This window comes from Zootoca vivipara, chromosome 8, assembly GCF_965207765.1.
Source record: "Zootoca vivipara chromosome 8, rZooViv2.hap1.1, whole genome shotgun sequence".
Classification (NCBI taxonomy): Eukaryota; Metazoa; Chordata; class Lepidosauria; order Squamata; family Lacertidae; genus Zootoca; species Zootoca vivipara.
Window position 1 is genome coordinate 37,131,305 of NC_142591.1, and position 13,102 is coordinate 37,144,406.

The 13,102-nt window shown below is 40.6% G+C and overlaps 1 protein-coding gene across 1 annotated transcript in view; it reads left to right on the forward strand.

Annotated features, from left to right (window-relative positions):
* Window positions 1–3,800: 3,800 nt before the first annotated feature.
* Window positions 3,801–13,102, forward strand: part of LOC118090306 (cadherin-19) — an 86,122-nt gene continuing 76,820 nt past the window's right edge. The window contains exons 1-3 of the mRNA XM_088675297.1: window positions 3,801–3,837; window positions 11,706–11,760; window positions 11,855–11,915. The gene's annotated coding sequence lies outside the window, so the exon portion shown is untranslated. The remainder of the gene's footprint in view (window positions 3,838–11,705; window positions 11,761–11,854; window positions 11,916–13,102) is intronic.

Consider the following 13,102-nt stretch of genomic DNA (forward strand, 5'->3'; position numbering starts at 1 on the left):
ACTTCAAATGAAGTCAGTTTTATTTGAGCAAGTAGAATGGAGAAAGATATAAAAAGCTCAGAGGAAGGGATTTGTTAGATGCCTTTTAGATGTGAGCATTGACAGGCTAGCTTGAAAGGGACTTTGCTTCCTGTAGTCCTGTAGTCCTGTAGGCAATGTCTTTCCATGTAGACTATCAGTAAAAATAGATATTTTTTTTTAGATTGTACAGTTTCAGAATCCATGCTAGGAGGGGGGGGGATGGTCAAACTTATGGAATACTGCAAAAGTGTAACCTATGTAGGACTTCCTCTAAAGCAGGATCCTAATTACAGTATGCCCTGAGTGATTGTTGGTTGTCATAATGCTCTATAGCAGGCATCCCCAAACTTCGGCCCTCCAGATGTTTTGGACTACAATTCCCATCATCCCTGACCACTGGTCCTGTTAGCTAGGGATCATGGGAGTTGTAGGCCAAAACATCTGGAGGGCCGCAGTTTGGGGATGCCTGCTCTATAGAAAAGTGTCTGTGTGAAATGAAGAGGGAGGGAGGCAGAGAGACTCTGAGTATATGCAGAATGCTTTTCTGTCACTTTTCTCTCACTACCAAAATGGATTTGAAGGTTGGCTCTCACCAGCTGACTCTCACTGTGAAAAAAATGAGGCATATTGTATGCTGTAATAAGGGACTGTAAAAGACAGAGGTATAGTCTTATGTTTTACCAGGAACTCAGTTATCCACTTGTGTTACTCTCATTACTTCTGAGCTCCTTCCTCCACTTTTCCAACTATGTTTTGTTCGGTTTTGTAGCCATTTCTGACATTTCCAGGATATGCTTCTATAAGAACACAAGAAGAAGAGTTCCCTCTGGATCAGGCCAAAGGTGCATCCAGCCCAACATCTTGTCCTCACAATGGCCAGCCAGTTTCCTGTAGGAAACCACAAGCAGGATCTGAGTGCAACAGAACTCTCCCCTCTTGTACACCTTAGTTACTAGTGGTCTGTGGCATACTGCCTCCGGCAGTGGAAGCAGGATACAGCCATCATGGCTAATAGCCATTGATAGCCTTATTCTCCATACAGGTAGGTAGCCGTGTTGGTCTGGCCGTAGTCAAAACAATATAAAAAAATTCCTTCCAGTAGCACCTTAGAGATCAACGAAGTTTGTCATTGGTATGAGCTTTCGTGTGCATGCACACTTCTTCAGATATTCTCCATGAATTTGTCTAAGCCCTCTTTAAAGTCATCTAAAGATAGATTAGCACAATCCTCTATGCCTGGTCCACACAGACTCTAAAGCTCACTGGTCTCTTAGCAAAATCCCTACTTTGTTCCTTGAAGCCTTCTCAGACTTCAAAACTTCTATTTTCATGCTGAGAACCCTTGATCTACTTTCTTCCTTAGTTTGCCTTTCTTCAAGTTAACTCTATGCTCCTCAAAAATATCCATGCTTTTGCCAGATGCAGCAATGCATACAAGAAAGACATACATTTCCCCAATATATACACAGAAACATATGCATTCCTATGGCCTATACAGGCTGTTCAGGACAGGAAAGCCCCATTCCATCACAATTGGTATATAGCAGCCATAGGGTGAAATCAGCAATGACATTAATTCCATTACATAGCACTAAGCCTTTGTAGAACCGTGTGCTATATGCCTAAAGCAACGTGTTACTGTGTGGGTTTTAATTTGCATTGCAATGGCCCCAAAGCTGGAAACATTGAACAGCTATTGAAACACCCAGTGTGTCAGCAGTCCCATTTCATTTTGTAGTTAATGTCACAAAAAATGGAATGTTACAATTTATAGGCAGATTTTAGTTTTGACATATTTTGACAAATCGTTGTCATCGTCGGATTTAATAACTGCTATTCTGCTTCCTAGACATAACATTTCATCCATAGTTCCTTCCTGATGTTTTACTGCAACTTCTTTCTTGGCAGAATTAATATCAAATCAAACACGTTTTGTTTCTTAGTTCATTTAGATACAACACCAAACCATGGTTTGACACTAAAATTGAGTCTCATGTCAACATACATTCTGCTGTCTTTCTGCTCTTGCTGAAATGCAGATGCAATTGCCCCAGAAGAACTGTGGCCAGATGACATGCCATCACTCTAGGGCAGGCATGTCAAACATGCGGCCCTCCAGATGTTTTGGACTACAATTCCCATCTTCCCCAACCACTGGTCCTGCTAGCTAGGGATCATGGGAGTTGTAGGCCAAAACATCTGGAGGGCCGCATGTTTGACATGCCTGCTCTAGGGATAGGAGGGAGAAATTCAATTTGCATTTAAAGGCAAAGTTTTCCAAAACAATATATGTACTGAAACAGCTGTGTCTTGAAATTTGCAGTTCTCTGAATTCTGCATTATTTACAGAGTTATTATTTCTGTAAAACAACAACAACAAGCATATTCTACACTAAAAGTTAAAAACATGTAATTAGATATTTGGATGCCCTTGCACAACAAATTCACTTTAAGAAAGGACCTGACTTTTCCTGTTAAGAAAGTGATAGGGAAATGAACTGAAAAATGTGGGAGGAACAATTGATTAATGGGAAGAAGTGTAAACACTATATAAGCAAATCACTATGAGTGTTGATTGCCATATAACCCCAACCTCACCATAACAAATCAGAACAAGTGCTCAATACAGACCAAGCATAGTTCATTGTCCATGCAAGCTTTGTTCAAGCAAATCAGGAGTTTGACATTGCCACAGGGGAATAAGCTGTTCTCTAAATTTGGAGAAATAAATGGAAATCTTGGAATTCAGGATGCATAGAAGCTTAAATGCTGGATCAGGGCATTTCCCTATCCTCCTTCTCTGCTAACAAGCAATCTCTTATCACTCAACTTCACTGTTTTGCAATCTGTGTAGCAGCAAATTTGGAATGAAAGACATGATTCAGCTTAGACCCTACCCCTTCCTTGAATTCAGTTTGTGGGTTTTTTTTGGGAAATCACTTGTCTTTATTTAGCCCACCACTTTCAACAGTGGCAACACAAAAACTTCTGGGAGGCTGACAAGCAGTAAAGAATGAACAAATGTATCCCTTTGTTGCTTGTCTCCAAGATCTTCTCTTCAGAAGGATACTGCCTCTGAACATAGCTGTTACATTTTGCTATTGTTGCTGATAGAAATGGTTACCATAATGGGAGAAAGTATGTTTGGTTGGGTGAAGACAAATCTAGGGATGGTAGGTTTCTGCAGTCATTCTTTATCTGTGTCCTAAGAAGCAGCTGAGGGTGGGGATAGAGGGGTCCTGGAGAGTTAATGAAGTCTGGTATTTGGCGCTTGAGATGTTGTTCAGAAAAAAATGATTGAGAATACATTATGTGGAAGACTCTGACTGGTTTGGAAAAAAAATAGAATTCAGCAAAGCAAGGCAATGTTGTGACCCCAGCTGAGGAGGGACAACAGGGAAGGGGCTGAGTGGGAAGGAAAATGATGGGGTAAATGAGTCAAGGCCACTGGCAGAATTCAAGAGCAGGGCCCATGCTAATCATTTGCTATTGTTAGCCTGCATCATAAAGTGCTTGGCTTCCAGCCCACAGTAAAGCTTTTTGTATCAGAAGCCTTCAACTAGGACAGGGTGATTGTCAGTTTGAACCTGCAGAACCTCCTCCCCCCATTGGAAAATGTTTGTGTGTGTGTGATCTCCTCTAAGAACGTCATAAGATGATTAGTAACCAAACCCTCGGATAGAAGAATCCCTTCTTCCCTTGTCTCCAACTAACACTTTCTAAAAGGGGACAGGGTGCATGAATCTCTCAAATTTGGGTTCTCTCAGTTTCCCATTTTTTAAAGAAGTTCAATTCTCCACGTTTCTGCATCAGATGGTGAGTTATTTACTGTTTTAATCAGGAAAATTTGTCAGCATTTTAGTGCACATATCTCCTAATTTTAACATACTGTATTAGTTTGCAATTTTGCCTCAACTTACCTTTTGCAGGCAAGTTTCCCTAATATAATGCATTTTATTTTATTTTCCCCACTAACTTACACATTTTGCTTGCATCGGTTGGAGAACTATCACAAATTTCAGCAAAGTGTGACTTTTGAATGGTAGCTGTGTTTCATGAGGGTCATCTAGCTCAACCCCTGCAATGCAAGAACCCCACACACGTTGACTGATTTCATCACACACACCCCACAAGATGGAGGGTGCGTTTGTGAAGCAGAGAGCTTCCTGTACTTGTGCAGGTTCCCCACATCTTTTAAGCGTGTGTGTGTGTGTGTGTGTGTGTGTGTGTGTGTGTGCTGCATGCTCATCTCCAGTGTTCTCCTTTTTTAAAAATCCACATTAAGAATGTCTGAAGGGGGATTCAGTGCGTGTGTCTACAATTCTGGTCCACAATTTGGTTCATTCATTTTGCTTCATAACTTTTCCATGGCTGGAGCATCTGCTCTTCATTTGCAATACTATCTGCCCAAAGGGCAACATTATTATTTCTTTACAGTAATAGTCAGAAGCCAGAGGGTAGTGGTCAGGTTTAAAGCATGACAATGCATATCTAAAGCCAGCCATTAATTTGCCTTTGCAAAGTGTCCTTACATCAGTAAGACTACTGTATATTCCAGCGTATAAGACGACTGGGCGTATAAGACGACGCCCAACTTTTCCAGTTAAAATATAGTGTTTGAGATATACTCGCTGTATAAGAAATACAACCCGGCGTATAAGACGACCCCCGACTTTTGAGAAGATTTTCCTGGGTTAAAAAGTAGTCTTATACGCAGGAATATACAGTATATTGAACTTTGTCAAACATCATTACAAAAATTCTGTGATGGGAGGAACTCTTTGACTATTGCACAGAGACCTTCCATGCTTCCTAGTAAGTTAAGGATCTTCAATATATATATATATATTATGATGTCATAAATAGTGTCAGTTATATGCCTGATGTCTTGCTAAGTATTACATCAGTCATGCTGTGCAGCTGGGACTCAACCAAGGTTGTGTGAAAAGCCATTTATCTCGTTTGGAACAGGAGGGCTTCTTTTTTAGAGTCTGGTTTCCCCTCTCTTATTTATACTTAAGACTTAACTTTGTCAGTGAAATAAAGAGCCATGGGGGCAAGATATTTATATGAATGACCTATCTTAACTGAAAAGCAAATCTCAGCCCCAGATATAGCATATGTGCTTCAATGGAAAGACTCTGAATGGATAAGTTATCGCCTCCCTGGTGAAGTGCAACGCAATTGGACATAATGTATTGCCTTTTCTCTGAAGCAAATCTCGCTTACAGATTCTATGTTCAAGACCTGTTTTTGCCTGTAGCAGGGAGTACGGTTGTTAACTGTGTACCATGGGCCTTCAAAAGTATGTTTCCTCCTCTTTGTGAATTGATGCCAAAGATGAAAGTAAAGCCTGTTAGAATGCAAATAATTGAGAGAGATTCTGTGAAGCTGTTATGTTTTGGTGTGTTGTTTAAGGCAGAAGATATATTTTAGATTTCACAAGTTCTATGATGCTATGTGATGCCCCGGAGTCGGAACATTGTAGGAAATGTTGCATTGCTAGATTTATTCAATTGCTCAACTGGTGAGGAGAGAGATAGAGATGCCATGTAATAGGCTCCTCACGATGTGAATCAACTTCATCTCTGAGCTTCATGCTATAACAGGCTGAAAATTCAGCGCAAACTCATCAGGATAATTATTTCTTTTCTTCTTTGTGTGAGAGGAGTGTCCTGCAGGGTGGCCATCTCTAGTGTGATCACTGATTACATTTGTAGTCATCCATGCCTGTGAAACAAGTGTGGCCAATCTATTGCTGTGCTGCGTCATGCAGAGCCCCGGTTCCTGTCCTCAAATTTGTCGCTGGTGCGGTATATAAAAAGGAGAGAAACCCTCATTTCCCCTCCTCACTCCAACTATTTGAATTGCTCCAATTTGTCCTGGTAATGGGCACCAGATGTCAAAGTATAAAAGGAAGCTGGGCCCGGCAAAAAGATTGCCATTTTGACCTTCTATTGAATTCCAGAACTCTTGCCCTTTTTATTTTTGCGGTTTTTTCCTCCCCTGTTCCTTCCAACCAAATCAAGCATGCACAAACATGCTGAATGGAGTGGAAAAAACAGCTTGACTTTGGTGAAAGAAGTCACAAAAGTTTGCCACTTTTCCTGTCAGGGTGACATCTGCCACTGTTTGCTGAGATGTCTTTTGTGGGTTGGGGGGGGGCAGATAAATAAAAAGATTAACCTCAGCAGGCCTGTTTTTCCCCCTTTGCCTTTAGAGCTGTTTTATCCCTCTCTGGAATGGCTTTTGTTTTGGCTTCAGTCTATCCTTTAGGAAAGATGAAGGCTGTGTTTTCGGAACCTGGTTCCCCCGCCTCTAACCACCCTTCTGCTATGGCTAGAGCCTTGACACAATTCCTCTTCTTATACAATGAGCATTTAGTTTATTTACCACTCCATTTGTCTTGGCAAAGCAGGTTTACATCTGTAAAAATGCTCAGCAGAGTAAATCAAAGTGAATACAGCCAGATGCCTGCTAGCATTGATAACAACCCTGCCTCATGATAAAGTCAATCAGCTCCCACACAATTTATGTCTTTTAGCCTTTACACCACATTTCTGGGATAATGGATCTCTGATGTGTGTAAGGAAATCTATGCAGGACTATATATTTCTGTTTGTGGATAGAGATAAGGTTTAGAATAGAAGGATTTTATTATTATTATTATTTCTCAGTTGCTTTTCACATTGTTTCCATTACAACACCTCACTGTAGAGTTTAAATAGGAGAATAATAGTAGAAAATAGTAGAAATAGTAGAATAGTAGAAAATGTTTGAAAACAAAAAGGGTTGTGACCCTTTGGATAAAGGTAAAAGTAAAGGTACCCCTGACCGTTAGGTCCAGTCGTGGCCGACTCTGGGGTTGTGCGCTCATCTCACTCTATAGGCTGAGGGAGCCGGTGTTTGTCCGCAGACAGCTTCTGGGTCATGTGGCCAGCATGACTAAGTCGCTTCTGGCGAACCAGAGCATGAAACACTGTTTACCTTCCCGCCTGAGCGGTACCTATTTATCTACTTGCAGTTGACATGCTTTCAAACTGCTAGGTGGGCAGGAGCTGGGACCAAACAACGGGTGCTCACCCCATTGTGGGGATTCAAACTGCCGACTTTCTGATTGAAAAGCCCTAGGCTCTGTGGTTTAGACCACAGTGCCACCTGTGTCTCTGACCCTTTGGATAGTACCTGGTTAACTGAGCTCATGCTAGGCAGTTGTTGTCTTCAGCAGTTGCATGAAATAAAGTAGTCTGACAATGAGTTTTCATGTTATTAGGTTGTATTTTGCAATGTATCAGGGAAATCTGTCCAAAGAATGTGGCAATGAGCAGCAGCTCAGCCTAAATAGCAATGATAGACAGTGGCTTAACCAAAAAGAATATAGTAGAAGGCTCTATGTGTATCAACAATATTATCAGGAATTTTATAGTGACTGTAGGAATAAAGTAACATAGATATTGCCTTGCTAGATCAGACCAATGATCCAGCATGATATTTTTTTCTATTGATCACACTCCTGTTACTTGTGCAAAAATCCAGCAATCATTATGTAGAAGCTACAAATGAGGTTTGTTTTATTTTTAAAAGCGACCCAGGTGCTATCCATACCCAGCCCCTGGTATGGGGCAGGGTTAGGATGGCACATAGGTTTATGCTAGTCAGTCTCCACTGACAGAGAGATGCAGCACTGGATTTCATCTTCACCCTAGCAACTGGAACGCAGCCATGGCTGCTTCTCCCGCTGACAGTTGCCTGTGGTAGACATGGCAAGAGGGCACTTTGAGTGGGAGTGAGACACCGGAGGCTTTGGAATTGTTGGATCTAAAGTCCCATGGTTCCCCTCAACTACGATTGTCTAGAGCTGTTCTCATGAAAATGACAGAGAAAAGTAATCCCACCTTCCACCCTGGCAAGCACATGCTGGCAAAGCTTTGGACATGGCGGAGAATCTACTGCTTTAAATGTCCCCAAGCCCTCCTTAGGATGGCCTAGAGGCCACCACTCATTGCACTAATAGATTTCATAGTAAATTATGCAGCATGTCAAGAAGTATTTGCTGCATAACCTCCTACCAGTTGTTTGTACTCAAGTCTCATTGGCTGCTGGTCATCATTGGTTTGAATAGGCAACCAGGGATTCCAAAGTAGAATCACTGATAGGTCAAAAAGAAGACTTGTGGGGCAGGGAAGGGAGTGGGTGACTGATGCTCTTTCATGCACAGAACTCAGAGTGAAAATAAGTCTTTTGTTCCTTCTGTATAAATAAAATATTGATTTTTCTGCCTCCTGTTAAGGAGAATGAAAACAACACAGGAAGCCAAGGTTTAAGTTAAAGACAATTGGGCCATGCTCCTTTTTAGCAATTTAAGAAGAATAGCTTACTGTTTGGACATTTCACACAGTAATTGTGATGGCACTTGCACATCCAGTGATACAATTTGGAAGGCTTGTGTTTCTTTGCTTATCTGTATCAATCTATATTGAAATGATTTGTCTGTCTTCTTTTCTTCTGTGTTGTCAAAGAGGCAAGAGTGGCTTTATATGTAACCATCATAGGTATGGTTTACACTTCTTCTATGTGCAGCACAAGGGAATCATCAGATAACTGTCTGGCAAACCCCACTGTCTGTGCAGATCAAAGGCCATTGTGTGGTAGCAGTATTTATCCCACTTTGTTGTGCAGCCTCCTATAGGAAACTTTTTGTAGACTAAGGGCAGTATTCCTGAAATATACTCAGAGTTGCATAGTGATTTCATGCTCTTTATTGCAGCTTGTAAAATAGTGAATGAATCCTCCCCCCCCCAACACTCTGGCTTTATATACATTATTTACACAATAGGTCCCATCTGATTGGCTGATTCTGCTTCCTTCCTGGAGCCTGATTGGGCTGCTCCTGCAGGACAATCAGTTGTTGCATTCTAGGATCCTACCTGCCTATTGTTCTAGGATCCAAACAATTCCCTTGTGGGGCAACCTTTTTAGGATCACATACCAGTTTAGCCAAAGGCGAAAGTAGACAGGGGAAGGGATGTGATAGTTATTCATTTATTTGTATAAAAATATTTATACAAATTTGTACAACCTTAAAGCATAAAACACCACTAAAGCCAACACAGATCATCATTAAAGTGACTGGCTAATAAAATTAAACTGCTGATAAAGCCTGTTGGGAATATGCTATGCTCCAGCCACACAAAAGCCAGAGGTTCTTATGACCTCCCTCCAGACAAGTAACAGACAGTATCACAGTTCCAGGACACATTCCAGCCAGGCAAAAACACTCAAGGATGGTGTGAAGCAGGGCTGGTGTGGGTTGTGGCCTGGGAAGAGTCCCAAGGACTGAGCAGAAAGGCTTGGAGGACTTCATTTTGCTCCAGAGGTTGAGGTGCCCAACCCCTTCTATAAGACCATAACATATTCTAAAAGTAAGAGAAGGGATAAGAATTTCCTGGTTAGCTTTTTTTTTTTTGGTCAATAGGGTGCTGCTGCATATTTTAGATGAGGTTTTGATACTGCAACCATCTCCAGAATTTGGTGATCTCATGAACCCCATTTGCCTTTAGAGGGCTCCTTAACTGCGACATAGAGTAGGGAAGAGACAAAAGCAGAGCCAAGAAGAATGGTAGCACAGATGGAGAGAGATATATTCCCAGTTTCCCACTCTCTTAATATTGCAAGTAGGGACAGGGACAGAAATTCATTTGTTTTCACTTGAAGGTGAATTTATCACAACTTTCCAAAACAGTACCTGAACCAAGACACAGTTGTCTTTCAAAATTCACAATTGCACAAATATTGTGATGCATGAAGGGGAAAGTGTTCATGTAAGCGAATGTATTAGTGAAAATACCACAGAAAATATGTTCATGTTCATATTCATTTCTTGAAGACTCTATCTAGCCCTACCAGCAAACAAAAGAGAATGCCCAACTTGAAAAGATACTTCTGAAGAACTGTAGTTTCCCAAAGAATCAAATAAATCATCACAACTTTTAACCAAACACTGGGGAGGGAGGGAAAGAGCTTTATCAGCTTTATCTTGTAACAATTAACATGACAGAGAAATACCAGAAGGAGGAGAAAAGCTTACTCATTAAAAATAACCCATTAAATCTTCATGAAGATATGTTGTGGAGGAGTCATACATCTTTAGGGATGACATAAAAAATAATCTAATGTGATGCGCAAATTTGCTCTGATATCTCTGATAGTAATTTTTCTTGATGCATAGCACTTTAGGATATTCAATAAGTGGCACTTGGCTATTTATCTTCAAGCCAAAATATGTAAAAGGTGGGGGACGTAGGCAAAATTTCTCATTTAAATCCAATGAACCTGTACTTTAGATTACATCGAGCTCCTGAGCATTCAATTTGTTTTTCACCCAGAAGTATTTCATGCAAATGCACCAGTGTTTACACATTTGCACATTTAAGGGAATGCTTAAGAGCAAATAAATCTTTCTATTTCCAACTTGATATACGGTGGAATCTGTACATAAATAATGGCAGTTCATCGCTGTCTGACAAATCACGTAAGCAGTCAACACATTTGGATACCATTTTCATTTTGGCAGTTGAAAAATGAGGTCCAATGAAGTCGTTGTCAGTTATTGTTTTTATGCACAGCATCATCAGAATATAATAATACAATGGGTGAGATAAAAGAACAGTCAAGTACTCTTGTTCTTAGACAATGGTCAGCCAGATGTCCCAAATATGATTGCAAGGCAGGGCAAAAATGAGCAGACCAGCCTGTGTTCGTCTGGCCTCAGTATCCGACAATGAGAAATGTGCTGGTTTTGATCATGGATGTTTTAATTCTAGGTACCATCAGCTATCAACAGAGCCAGCCTTCATTAATAGACACACACAATGCATATAGAGAGAGCTTTTGAAATCCTTGACTGGGTTTATTTTGCAAGAATATTGACTACCTCTCTGGTATGTTTGAACCTGTGGAAGCTGGATGTATACAAACCATGTGTATACTGCGATCATAGTACTCCATGGGCGGCTGGGAGCAGTTGACACCCCCAAACCATAATTTCAAGATCTCCTTCCCACCCTATCTGGTATTCTTCTTCTTTTTATACTGAGTGTAAATGATCCTGTGATCCTTGGATGAAAGGTGACGTATACATTTATATTCTCATTCTATTGTTGTTAGGAGCTAACATGTTTGCCTTTCAGTGTTTTACATTGTCTCCTCCCTTGGGAAAAATCCTGTGAACCCACATGACAGGGATTCTGTTGATGTAATGAGAAGCTTTTGGCGAAGTGAAGGGTAACTAGCTTCATCTCAGTAAACTCTGGACCCTTATCTTCAGTAGGAAAGCAACCCCTTGGGAAGGAGGTACAACTACAAATGCCCGTTGCCAAATATAATATATTTCCAGACTCCTCTTTGACTACTAGAGATGAATATCTTTGAGCAATTATTTTGTTTCTGCCAATGAAAACAGTTGCCATTTACGAGTAACTTAAATGCACCAGAAGCATATTTCCAATAAAACGCTTAATTTAATAGTGACTTGCTTAGTATAACATGTTCAATCATTAATGTGGAACGTGCCCTAGTGAAAGATGTTTAATGGAGGATTTGTTTTGAGGCTGAAATGCCCAGTAAAATTAATATTGGGAGTATAATTTGGACAACAGCTGAAATGTCTATTTATTTTTGTTCAGGAGCAAAATGTATGCTGGAATCACATCTGGAATACAAAGCATTTTACAGCCAGAGGTAAGATGAATTTGTCCAGTGACATGTTGTGATAACATTAAGTTCAATGGTAAGATTGCCTATTAAAACTTGCTATGTTTCCCTTTTAATTCAGCTACAATTACCAGGGGACAAAATAGATAGCTGAAGTGATAAGGTGGAGCAGAGACGTAAAGGTAAGGCTGATGCTTCTAATTTTCTTTTTAACATTTGTGCTTAAACAGATCATTAATTATGCAATTTTGCTACCTTTGGATTAAAGCACCGCTAATTGTGTGAGAAGAAAAAGTGCCACTGTGAAATTTGTCAAACTGTCATTGTTCATTTTCTGACAGAAACCGACCCTCTTTCCCTCTCCACTGTGGCCTTCACCACCCCACTGTTCGGCTGTCTGGTTTGACAATTGTTCAGCTGTCCACCCGCAGACGCCTCTTTCACTAGCTTTAAATTGAGAGGCAGTCAGTCTTTATAGCAGGAGGGGGCAACTCTAGCTCACCGTACAGGATTTATTCTGATGAATGGCTGCTAGCCATTTCAGTGGGAGAGAGGCATGGAGGCGTGCTTTTGCGGAACTGAAAGGAATCACCATTTCGGCAGTATGGTGCTTATAGTCTCTTAATTTTCCCATTTTCAAAGAAAAAGAAAAAAAAGGAGAAGAAAACTCAACCTTCTAATTGACATCATGAACAGTGATTCACCACTCATTTTACACCAACAACTTTAGCAACAATGCAAAAGGCTGGGGTTTGATTTGGTGTGTGTCCATGCAGTCACAATTAAGAGGAACATGACACTGAGTCACAAGAGCTGTTATCTGCTAATTCGTCAGGCCATTTTATTGGGCCATTGACAGCGCTTTCAGAATGTCGTCTGTAAATTTCCTTCCCCTTAATAGAGTTCTCATTTCCACAGTTTCTTTTGAATTAAAAGATGAATTGTACTATTTAGAAGGTTAATTTAGTCCATACATCAAAAATACACTCGATTGAGGCAGTATAGAACTTCAGACTCCTCACCACAACCCATTCAAGCCGAAGTGTTTATACCAATGACACTTGGTATATCCTTTATTCAGCTGAGAAGACAGCGGCTTATATGCAAACCCTTCAAAATATCCAACATATGGCTAAAAAGGAACAATGTATAAAATAAAAATAATAATCAAGGTATGAGTCCTTGCAATGCCACCAAGAGTGCAGTTTGTGTATAGGAAAATGTCCTGATCCACCGTCAGTTACACAGATTCCTATGGCTAATGGGATATGCCATTCCTAAACCCAACTTGTTCTAAGTGCCTCTCCAGACAGGTGTTTCAGTGCAAAATGTTCTTAACACAATAATAGTGCATCAGTGGTGGATTTTT